The sequence below is a fragment of the Xyrauchen texanus genome, chromosome 7, assembly GCF_025860055.1.
Source record: "Xyrauchen texanus isolate HMW12.3.18 chromosome 7, RBS_HiC_50CHRs, whole genome shotgun sequence".
NCBI classification, from domain to species: Eukaryota; Metazoa; Chordata; class Actinopteri; order Cypriniformes; family Catostomidae; genus Xyrauchen; species Xyrauchen texanus.
Window position 1 is genome coordinate 9,235,599 of NC_068282.1, and position 13,082 is coordinate 9,248,680.

Sequence of the window (13,082 nt, forward strand, 5' to 3'; positions counted from 1 at the left end):
GTTTCCTTTAAGAGTGATTGTTATTGAACTGTTCCTTTTACTCAGATACTTATCTACACAGTTGCAGTTATAACTCAGGGATACTGCAGCAATTATATACCTAGTGATGATATAAGTGTAAGATCTATCTGTATGCATAAAAGCGTAAGATCTATCTGTATCTATCAAGGAACCGTGTAGCCAGGGCTGGACTGGCAATCTGGCATACCAGGGCATTTTCCTGGTGGGCCGACGCACTTTGGGGCCGATCAGGGGCGGACTGGCCAGAAGGTGAACCGAGTGGGCCAGTGGGCTGCCGACTGCTTGTTTGTATTATTACTCTGTGATAGCGATGTGATAGGGCGATGGTTCAGATCTGTCAATGTCAGTGACAGCCCGGAGCTTGCTAAATTTAATCTGTGTCACGTAAATTAGCGCTAACGTTGACGCTGACACTCGCCTCACATCAGATGCTGAAAACCAAATATTAAATACAGAGGCATCCTACCTTTCCATGCAATCCCATATAATCCATAGAAGATATAATCCATAGCAATGCCAGTCATCTGCTGTATCCACAACAATCCATACGTGTTTGAGCCATATTTCCTTCTTGCAGGTGTTCACGTCAGATTTTACAACTGGTTATCGCTAACGTCCGTACAAAGTAGGCTAACCTAAATAGTAAAAGTAATTCCAACTTTTTTTCGGTATACTCTGTCTATATTATCTCAGAATTAAAAAGTAGTAATCCAAGTCGAGTTCGTTGACTGAGCATCTTGAGCAGTTTGGTGGCCCTTAAGCCTTTAACTGTCACCCCTCCCCCTTTTTTCGCATAGACATGAAAATCACTATCCAAACTTAAATGGTTGTATTTCAAGAATGCTTTGTCATATATACCTATGGACAAGTTGTGTTCCAAATTTTAGGTTGATATTTCAAAAAATGAGCTTTCAGTAAGAGTTTATTTGGGCGCAGTAAAAAACTTGGAATGAGCAGTTTCTAATCTCTAATGTATTGGTCCAATGTTTAATTAATTATTACTCTATATCTTGCATTTAAATACATATACCTTTGTATTCAATTATAATTAAATTATCTTTATTGTGAAAATATTTATTGTAGTTATTCATACTGTACATACTGTACTGCAAAGTAACTTATCTGTTATACTGTTTAACTGTGTTAGTGTTGCCACACTATCCTGATCATTATAGCACTAAATAGGAATAACCAAAGGTCTTCTATATAATTTAAAACAAATACCATGATGACTAGACCTTGGTTAGGTGTTCTTATAATGGATGTAAGTATGGTGAACAGCAAGTAAATATTGATTATATGTCAGTTACAGCCTTTTGCCTTTGCATGACTCCTGATTTTTGGAACATGATACAAAGGCAGAGTACAGTAACTGCCAAACAAGGGTCAAAGTTCAATTTTGAGCTCAAGATTTTTTGCATACAAACATTTCTTCAGTATAGCAACTAGTTGTGAAATTTTGGGAGTCCTACCTATAATACTTTTGTCTGGACAAAACAGAAACTTTAAAGTCATTTTTCTCAGTTTCACACTCTAGTGAGTTAAGGTCTTTTGCTTTTGCAGGGCAGTATTGTGTAAACAGCTGAATTAATACCACACCGTTGAATGTATTTAGCATCACTGTCTTTAGTCCTCAACACTGCCAAGAACCTTACACAAGAAATGTAGTAGCCTAATTGATACTTAAGGTGTTGCAAAGAACTGCTAAACACCTTTATTTTTGAGAGGAAAAGATAGTTTCTGTTGTTCAACTGGGTCATGGGTTTGATTCTCAGGGGAAACACGAACTGATAAATGTATACAGTACTTTAAATGTACAGTAAGTGACTTTGGAAAATGGCATCTGTCAAATGTGTAAATGAAGAGAGTTACAGTAGTAAAATAGACTCTCCTGTGCTAAAAAAACACAAATCATTGAAGGATGAAATCATCAATATTGAATGTTCTCAGGACTTAATTGGTTAGCTGTAATCATCAGAGATGGGTGGATACGCCTGGTCCATCATTGTGTTAAAATACATTATAAAAGTCTGACAGATGTTCTCCTTCAGAGTATATAGTCACAATTACTCTCCTGTGCAACATTAGAATAACAAGGGTGATCTGCAATGTTGTCAATTTGGCTCTAAGGTGAAGGATTTTTGGATGTAATCTCTTTCTGACAAAAGACATTTTCTTCTGAACATATAATATGTCTGACGTTTTATAGGCATTTGTCATTTACTACATTGTTGTATTATGTGATAAGGCTAGGAGTGATAACAAGAGTAATTCAGTTCTTTCTAGCATATGGTTTTTAGTTACTATTTGTCTAAAATAACATGTTAGGTCCACACCATCTGTTGCGCCAAAATTACATGACTAATATACTACCCTGGAAGTAAATGAACTGAGGGCATCAATGAGTATTACTATCACAGCAGACCCATAGAGTAAACATGCCTAAATCCTTCTCAGAGACAGTTTCTACAGCTGAAACCCATGATCTTATCAAACAGATATTCTGTAGAGCACAGTAATACAATTATATCTGGCTGTTTATCATAGAGTACCATGCTATTACGAGCAACATGACAGTCATAACAGAGATTGGTAGCTGAATTTGCGATAAACACACAGGTCTGCAGCTCTGAAGTGATTGACTATCCTTCAAGAATAATGTTAAATTACAGGTGTAAATACTGATTGTACTGAAATGGTTTCATTGATTGAGGTCATAGAGTAAACAGTGAAGATGGTTGGCTTCCTGAGGGTAAAAATGTTGGCTGGACAGTATGATGGGGAAGTAGCAAAATTTGAAATTGTATATGTTAAGATTTATGATGCTATTGCTATTAGTATTCATCCAATGAACATGAGGCTAACTTTAATTCACTACTGATGCTGTTGACAAAAAATACGAGTGGTTTTAAATGATTATTGATGATTATCCATTGTATGGCTGAGGCTAGTACACAGTTTTCCTGGTGTCTAGCTTTATTTAAAAATGTTGCACCAGGTCAAGGGTTAAGTGTAATCACAATTAAAGGAGCAAACCAATTTACTTGCTGTTCACGTTGTCAGCCTGCCAGTTCAAATTAAGTTATTTAATGGAGTCATTACTTAGAGCCACCACCCCAGGATTTTGTTATTTTGTGTCGGTTTAATGGTGCAGAAGTAGCTGGTTAATTAAAGAAAACACTTTTGCAAAAGAGAGTGTGCTGACCAAATGTGCTCAATGCTCTGCGAGACTGCGACTTGGCTCAATGGTAGAAGTTTGATTATTTTTCTTTCAAAGAAGTATTTTTATGGTTGTAGCTTGTTCTAGATGCTATTGGGTTCAAGCACTGGGTTCAAGAGGTATTTAGAAACCTAGGGGGTCATTCTGTGTCAACACAACCAGAGGTCCCCAGCTCACAATTTTGCTTTTGATACCTTGCAATTGTGTGACTGTGTGTTTGTCATATTCAGACAAAAAACTGAAGTCCCCCTTCCATTGAACGGGTTGGTATCGTCCAAACTAGTGTCACACAATCCCCCTCTAGCATAGATGGTGGTGTCACTTGGTACCTTTTGGTTACCTTTTGTCACATGGTTACTTTTCTCAGCACTGGCCTGGATGGGCCAATCACAGTCGTTTATTATTACTGGATAAGGATTTTTTAAAAAGCTTTCGCTTTCATACTTTTGCTTTCAAGGTATCTCATACTAAATTATTTTCAGCATTGATAGAAAAATATAAACTAGGACAGATGCATGATTGGGTGGACAAATAACCCCCTTCGCAGCCTTGAAAGGGACATGTCAACCCCCCCGTCCCCCCACCAGTTCTACACCAATGAAGTTTATTATTAGACCTACCTAGAACTGTTTTATAATGATAGGTAAAAATTGTCATTTTGACCCCCCTCTTCAAAATAACAGATTACTAAATAATTATTGATCCGTGATGTTTAATATTTTATTGATCTTAATTAATGTTGTCTTTTTTTCAGAAAAATTATTAAAAACATCAAAAAATTCAGTTTGAGAAGTTTCTGAAATTTGGTTGATTTGCGTTTGAGATGAGCAACACAATTGAGTTTAGGTGTGGTGTGAAACAAAAGTGAGATTTCCCGTCCCAGCCCAAGTGCTTTAACAACTTTCTCAATGAAAATATGTTTTTTAAAATCTGTGGGTGAATTCCTGAGGAGAGAGCAAGGCTAAAATAATAAACAAAAGAGTAAATTCTCTGACAGAAAAATAAATAAATTAAAAAATCACAAATAAACAACAAATAACTTCTTTGTAGCCCTTAATATTTAAAAACACGAGAACAATGAGTCTAAATTAATTGGCACCCACTTCCCTACTAATTTATCCAAATGTAATTAACAAAATAAAAAACTTTAACATGGTTAGCTCTTATAACTGAATGAAAAAAGTAATTTTTACAGCTGTCATCTTAAAACGAATAGTAATCTCTCAGTAAGGCACACAGCACAACATCCGAGGCAACAAAGTATATATATACAGTATATATCAATATACACTCAATTAGCACTTTATTAGGAACACCTGCACACATACTTATTCATACGATTATCCAATCAGTCAATCATTTGGTAGCAGTGCAGTGCATAACATCCTCACATATGGGTCAGGAGCTTCAACATATGTTTACATCAACCATCAGAATGGGGAAAAATGTGATCCCAGTGTTTTCGACCGTGGCATGATTGTTGGTACCAGACAGGCTGGTTTGAGTATTTCTGTAACTGCAGATCTCCTGGGATTTTCACACACAACAGTCTCTGGAGTTTACTCACAATGGTGCCAAAAACAAAAAATATCCAGTGAGCGGCAGTTCTGCGGATGGAAATGCCATGTTGATGAGAGAGGTCAACGGAGAATGGCCAGACTTGTTTGAGCTGACAGAAAGGCTATGGTAACTCAGATAACTACTCTGTACAAATGTAGTGAGCAGAATAACATCTCAGAATGCACAACATGGCGAACCTTGAGGTGGAGAGGCTTCAACAGCAGAAGACCACGTTGGGCACTTTATTAGGACCATAGTGTTTCTTCTAATAAAGTTCTCAGTGAGTGTATATATATATATATATATATATATATATATATATATATATACACACACACACACACACACACACACACTCACTGATAACTTTATTTATATAAGACCCCCAGCAGTACTTTTGTGGACCTGCATTAACTGATGTCAATAAATTGCATTGAAAGCCTTGGCATTAACTGATGTCGTCGTGTGTGTGTGTCGTGTGTGTGTCGTGTGTGTGTCGTGTGTGTGTGTCGTGTGTGTGTGAGGGAGAGAATGAACTGAAACAGGTTTGAATTAAGCAGTCTGGATTTGTCTCATTCTTCCTATCGCTGTTGTGTGCCATTTGTTTTATTTATCCCCTTCTACTAGGCCTTGTGATGTATAGGTTAACATAACATTAGCAAGGGACATTTAAATGTCAGTTAATAAATTGGTCCACCATGAGCTACGCTAAGTGTGAATTATTCTCTCTAAAGGGATCCTTGACTCCCTACTATGATCCATCTTCTAGCTGTATGTCTTCATTGCTGCCTCTGTCAAATATCTGCTGCCTAAATTCAAGTCTTATGAAAATGTCACAGAAACGTTATTCCACTGAACACCTTCATGCCACGGACATTTATTTTATTTTGTTTTTTAATATTTGCAGCTTGTTGAAAAACACAATATATAACTATATTTAATCTCCCTTCTGTTCTTTCTTCTGTTCTTTCTTTGTGTTATTGTTTTCTAGTTCTTTGTTTTGCAGTTATTACAAATACAGCTTTTTAAAATAGATACAGAAGCATTTGTGAGGATAGCTACTAAAGGGATAGTTTACTCAAATATGAAAGTTCTGTCATGATTTTCTGGTGGTGCTCATAGAAGCAATGCATGTTCGAATTTGGCATCTCCCCATTATTTTCTGATCTCTGTCTACTTTCCTGTAAATAGAAGGGGCAGACAGGTCATGTGGAAATCAATACAAAACCACAAGGTCTATTCAAACATTTCCATGATATATGGCTGGCTAGAACATGGTGCCAAGATGAGCGGAGTCTCACCTTGAGGAGTTTATAAGGAGCAGGCTGGCCAGAGCTCCTGCAGTGGCTTGGCAGCTTGGCTTCTGGACAGTAAAGCTGGTTGGCTAGACACCAAAGCAAAATGGGCTCTGTACGATGGGGACAAAACATTAACGCTGCTCTGAACTAAATCATGCTCTGTATGTGATACTTTTGTGGTAGTAGTTTACAATCATTGCAGCGCTTCAGGAGACTTTGAACACACTATAATGGTTTTTAGCATGCTTTGGGGGAAAATTGGAAGTAGATGGAAAGGCACTGCATAAATGGAGTTTCACATGCCATTATTTAATCAAGCTGTTGGTGATGCAGTGAAGTATAATTAAAATTATTATATTTGTGAGACATACAGTATTTTAGGTTGTGTCAAATGTAAGGTATTTTTTAATCTTTAAAACCCCTATTTTTATTGCTGCTAAATACAGGCTTTACAAAACAAAAGAGAAAAATGACACTGTTTTAAGATGCAGAAGTGGCAATATAAAATGAAAATTGACCAGAAGAACTCACTTCCTCTCCACAAGGAGGTGATGTTGTACCATTCAAAATGTCAACAACACAAGTACACCTCTATTTCTGAGATTTCGCCAAAGAACAATAAAGCACAGAAATTTGGATAGCATAATAGTTAACTGGCAAATTACCACTGAATGCGCCTGGTAATAAACTTCCCCAGATAACTCTTAGAAAATTCAATTATGGCTGAATGGGAAAAATGATAATGCTAAATGTCCTCACAATACACATTTACAAAAAATAGATTATATGGCACAAAATGCAGATGCAGAGGCAATAAATTGCAAGAATGAGTAACAAAAACATATAATAAGCAACAAAGCAGAATGCTTTTGTAAGTAATGCATTTAAAGTTAAAAAGCAACCTCTTTTAGTTATAGTAAATTCAAATCTTGTTATTACAGTTTAAAATCTTACAATATGCTATAAATAAATTAACAAATCTCAACATAATTTCATGAGTACATACTGTAAAATAATACAAATTAAAATGTCCCCTTATCATTAATAATTGAATAATTTAAAAATGATCAAAGAACAACTGATACATTGACTGAACTATGAGGCATGAAATATCTTTTACTGTCTTTTCAAGAACAATGTGAGCAACATGCTGAGTAGGTGAACACTTGTAAGCTATCAATATAGCTTGCATACTACATACTAGAGGGATTTTTTAATCATAATCCCTTGGGGAAATGGTTTAGAAGACACTGGAGTCAAATGCATGTATCTGAATAAATTAGACACAAGATTTCCTAATGAGATGTCCTGGGAGAATGCTGAAATACAACACTACCATCCGAATGGAGATAGTACCTTTTATTCAAACTCAGATTTGTACTGACGTGCTTTGAGTCTAAATGTGTCCTGCAAAACCAGCAATACACAAATGGATATACTTAGCATTCCCAAAAAGTGTCTTTTGGGACATTTTGTATTTTTAAAGCCTCTTTATGGCTCACTGCACAGTGGTTATCGATGCCCTGAATTATTCTTTATACTTTGCATCTTGCATTGACAAGAAGATGTACAATTGTTTCGAGGACACTTCCACTGTTGTTTCACTATGTGATATATATATATATATATATATATATATATATATATATATATATAGATAGATAGATAGATAGATAGTATATATATATATATATATATATATATATATATATATATATATATATATATATATATATATATATATACTTTTTTAAAACAACCTTTATACTGTAAATATGTTTATGAGACCACGCATTTCTGTAACCTATCCAGCTATATTTATTAAAGAAATGAATCAGTCGCTCTCTCTCTCTCTCTCTCTCTCTCTCTCTCTCTCTCTGTGTGTGTGTGTGTGTGTGTGTGTGTGTGTGTGTGTGTGTGTGTGTGTGTGTGTGTGTGTGATTATGTGTGTGATCAAATAGAGTGGGCTATGTGGGCGTTGATCGCACTGCTTCTGCTGAAGAGCACTGCCTACATCTCAGCACTGCTTTGCTGTGGGGCTGGTGTCTCCAATTATACTCAGTGCGGTACCTCACTTCAGGTATGAGCTCCTAGCACAAGATGAACAATTTTTCGCAATATTCAATGAATGCTCACGGAGACGACTTGGATAAATGGAAAGTACTTTGGCTCTAAGAGCGTTTCAGCACCACTTACGCTGGACAGCGCAACAGCTTTTTCCACTTGGCATCGCGCAATCGGAGATTTCCTTTTGATTTTTCGTACGCGGGAAATAGAGTTTGGCGGATTGTTGGGCCAACGTACCCAAAAATCTGCATTCGACTGTGTTTAGGTGATCATGGCTGTTTGGCAACAGCAGCGGCAGATAGAAGAACGGTGAGTGCCTGGAAATGGGTCAACTTTGAACATCACTAGCGGATTCTTTGCAAAAAAAAACAAAAAACAAACAAAAAAAAGAATTAATCACGCGCTCTATTGTTGTTGATTTTGTTAATGTTATATGAATATTTACTGTTTTTCCTCGTAGAAACAGCTGTATGTATGTAATGTATGAGAATTGAATCATTGGAATTGAAAATACTCGGCACGATGTTAAATGAGCCTATAGTGATTACTGTGGCGAATCGAATTTGTAGAGACTTTTTGCGATGTATCATATATTTCAATTTTGTAAATTTCTCCAATCTGTGAATATAGCGAATACAGCCTTCTAATGTGAAGTTCTGGCGATCACTTTCTTTAAAACAACAGGTTTGAGTGTTTCGCATCAACGCCTCTGCATAAGAGCGACTGGATTAATGAATACGCGTTTTTAATCAAGGTTTACTGTTGTAAAATATGCATAAAAGTTCGATGGATGGGTATGCCCAGAAGGAAAACATTTTAAACCTAATTCTATCTGACATATAGAGTCTTTTGGTCAAGTGCAGCCACTGAAGTAAAAGTAGATGCAGCCTGTGGAGCTCTGGAGGAAGAGGTTTATCAGCCTTGCAGATGTCAATCCTTGAGGCCCTTTGGACCATATGGGCTTGTTAAAAGGGCATTTTGAACTTTTCCTAAATACTGCCTGCCATTAGATGTTTTGGTAAAATTGTTTTAGGATTGTGGCCTTATAATGATTGGAAATTATTCTAGTACAATGAAACACCTTTTAAAAATAACAACTGAAAGGGATGATGAGTCTCAGTGCAACCACTTGCGACACTGCACCACAACACCATGTGGCATTGTATTGTCAGCTCTAATGAGTCAGCTGTGTAGTACAAAAGTATACACCTACATGATGTGGTATAACAATATCTGATGGAGTGCAGAGACTTTTGTGGAGTAGAGAGGCAGTCACAGCAATGACTCATTCCTGGTTGTTTGTAAGAGGGCTACAAAATCATTGATCATTAAGCAGTGTACTGCATTTCAGTGTTTTGCCACTAAAAAGAGGTTTCCAGGGCCTTTGGTTGGATAACATCAACTGCTGCCCAGTACTAGCATCACCAGGGCCTACTTTTGTGTACGAGTGTGTAATAAAGAAATATGCCTGTCGGTGTATGTATAGTGCAATATGAAGTCACTCCTTTAGACTTCATAAGGCAAGCTTTTAGAGCAATGGAAAGAGCATTTGCTTGGAATCCTAAGGACTGCCGATTTCAGACTCCGCCAAGATGGCTCTATTACATAATTGAATGAGCTAATGAACTTTTCCATCACGCCGATAGAAACTCAGAAAACTGGTGCTGTGCCAACTTGTAAACTTTTGGCCTCTGACAAATTGCGACTTTTGTCCATTAACTTAAAGACCTCGGTTGATGCATGTTTGCACTTCTTACGAGTCAGATCACACACTTTAGTGTAAGTGCTGCTCAGTAGAAAAAGAAGCAAGGCAAGGTTGTATACATTATTCATGAGTTTTCATAGGACTCTTGCTCTGTAAATGGCATTTGACCCTGGGTTTCCTCTTGTTGAGAGCCTTTATTGGTTAACATTGTTTACCACCATCAAGATCTGCAAAGAACATAGACAGGCTAGATAAGTCATATTATATAAATATGTAAGTATGAGAAATATCTGTAGAATGATCATATACACTATATGTCTACAATGCGTGCTTTGCATATGTTTGCCATGATTTGCATATTATTTACTGTTGAATATAGTTGCCATACACATCAATTGCAACAGATCTTCAAAGACTGTTTATTTACATTAAAATGTTTATTGGTGGCTTACAAAAATCACCCATTTTCCAAAGCCTTGTTATTGGTGTGGCGTGCACTAGATTTGTAAGGACGCACAATGCTTGGCTTTTATTTGATGTTTCTTATGAGCAGTGTTGGGTGTAATCGAATTACAAAGTAATGCGTTACAGTAATAATTTCATTTTTAGTTTAAAAGTAGTGTAGGAAATTACATTTTCAATTCTTGTAATCAGATTAGTTACTGATTTTCAGGGTAATTACATTAATAATTACATAAATTGGGTTACACATATTTCTAAAATAATATTATTTATAAATATAATACATTAAAAATTCATCTGTTTGTGTTTCTGTTGCAGTTGAAGGGCATATAGACATTATTTTGAACTTAAGTAGAAATTTTACTTTTTGCAGAATTAATATTATTACCATTTTTTTTGAAGTAATTTGTAATAGATTATTTTTTCAGTAACTTACCTAAAACTGCTTTTGAGTAATAGTGATAAGCTAAAACAGCTTATAAGACAATTACATTCAGAATAAATCAGATTGATTGCTGATGTTACAAGTGTATAAAGGTACCAAAATGTACTATAATGATGTGCTTCTTTTTTAGGTTGGATCTTAATTACTTGGTAAAACAATTGAGAATTTGACATGTTAATTGAAATGGAAATGTATGCATTTATAACATTGCATTGGTGTGCTAAGAGGGGTTATTGGCTGGCCTCACTTTAAGATAAGCCTTCTTATTACAATGCTCCAGTCATGGTACCATACTTATTGTGATATGATACGAAATGGAAGTCTTTAAATTGTCACTGTTCCCATGAATGTTGAATTGAGTATCACACAGAGATAGTTTACCTGGTTTGGATGGGGAAAATGTTGCCATGTGAGTGTGGATAAGATTATCGTAATTTCTTTTTCTGCCTCTGAGCAAGTTTTAAAGTCGTTATCGTTGCTGGCAAATGGGCAGTCGTCTTTAACATCAAAACCCTTTACTATAGGAGCAAGTTTGACTGATATCACAACTTAATTACTTAAACCAACTGACTAAGCATAAAAACACATTCTTACTCAATTTAGTCATGTGTCAGAGGCTCCTGCTTATAGATTTTCTGCCTATATTATCTGATGACACCCTCACCTGGCACAGAAGGCTCGAAGAGGCGACAGTATATTGAGTGTAGTGTGATAGCCTATACCAGGTCATCGCCTACATCTGGGTTTGTACATCAGTGCAGAGTGGCGTGGCTTTATCAGATGCAGACCCTCTCTCTCGCTTTCTCTTTCTTACTCTGTTTCTCGCCTTCCCTTCGCAGGCAGTGCAAATTCAAAGCCTGCTTATAACTTGTGACATGGCAGCATTTATATTAGGATCATTACACATGTATTATCAGATTTAGCATATTTAAAGCAATGTTAGCTGGACTATGAAAGCTTAAGTCAGAAGTGAGTTAGCTGTGAAGATATGCTATGAGGCTGTCAGGAAAAAATAAATAATAATGCAGTGAGTACATTTTGTGAGATTTAAGCTTCAAGTATAAATGTTCTTTCATAATGCATGGTTCCTGGTCTTATTGTGCACAATTCATCAGTGCACGTCAGTACACATTAAGCCTTGTTTAGTGTAGTTTTAAAAGTTTGTGTAAAGGTTATACAAGCCTTACAATCAGATCGTTGCTAGGGTGTTCTAGGGTGTTTGGTTACTCAGCATTACCAGGCTGTTCTGACTGGTTGCTAGGTGTTTCTTGGCTGTTCTAGCTTGTTGCTAGGTTGTTTGGGTTTGTTGCTATAGGCATTGCTAAGATATTCTACCTAGTTGTTAGAGTGTGGCTAGATGGGTAGATAGATACAGTTGGAGTTTGAATTGAGTAACATTCCATGACAGGGTCTTGGCCAATTTGAACATTCCATCAATGTAAGTCTATGGGAGTTTTGTGATTTAAAAATGTCTGTTAAAGGAAAGCCATAAGTACATTCAGTTAGAAAAGACATAGCAACCCAGTCAGAACAGTCTAAATGTATGTGTCAAGTTTGGGGAACATAGATTGAAAGCTCTTTTAGTTTAGGGATTTGGGGAAAACCCTAAACCAAGTCTGTACAATAACAGTATGTCAAGCCAACATAATAATGTTTGTCATTGTAATCTTTAATCAACCTTGATTAAATGAGGTAAACCTTGGCCAAGCAAGCTATTGGTTAATGTTGACAACTAGTCAAATATCTACAAACATTTTTGCCATTGTTTTAGTCTACTGTTTCATGTATTGCAGCCTTTCCAAAATTTGGAAAATAATACGTGCAGTAATGAAAAGCAGATTAATGTTAATATAGTAAATGTTATGGCAATTATAAGAACTGTTACAAATGGGATGCTTCAAGATGGAGTGTTGGTGGCGTAGTGGGCTAAAGCACTAAACTGTTAATCAGAAGGTTGTTGGTTCACCCCCACGACCACCACCATTGTGTCCTTGAGCAAGGCACTTAACTCCAGGTTGCTCCGGGGGGGGATTGTCCCTGTAATAAGTGCACTGTAAGTCACTTTGGATAAAAGCATCTGCCAAATGCATAAATGTAAATGTAATGTAAATGTAAGATGCTCTCAACGGTGAATTTGACCTGCATGCCCTTGTCGAAAGGCCCTTTTTATGGAAGTAAAATGGGCTTGATTGTGAATGCCATTTCATTTTAATTTAAAACAAGCTATTTTTCTTGTCCGTTAAATTATTATTTTTTTCCTATTCCAGCTTAATTTGAAAAATGTGGTTAGTTTGAGCCTACCGA

At 36.4% G+C, this 13,082-nt stretch overlaps 1 protein-coding gene across 2 annotated transcripts in view; it reads left to right on the plus strand.

Moving 5' to 3' along the window:
- Positions 1–8,249: 8,249 nt before the first annotated feature.
- The window catches only part of LOC127646621 (metabotropic glutamate receptor 4-like), a 274,744-nt gene continuing 269,911 nt past the window's right edge, over positions 8,250–13,082 (plus strand). For both annotated transcript variants that reach the window (XM_052130380.1, XM_052130381.1), the window contains exon 1: positions 8,250–8,475. The gene's annotated coding sequence lies outside the window, so the exon portion shown is untranslated. The remainder of the gene's footprint in view (positions 8,476–13,082) is intronic.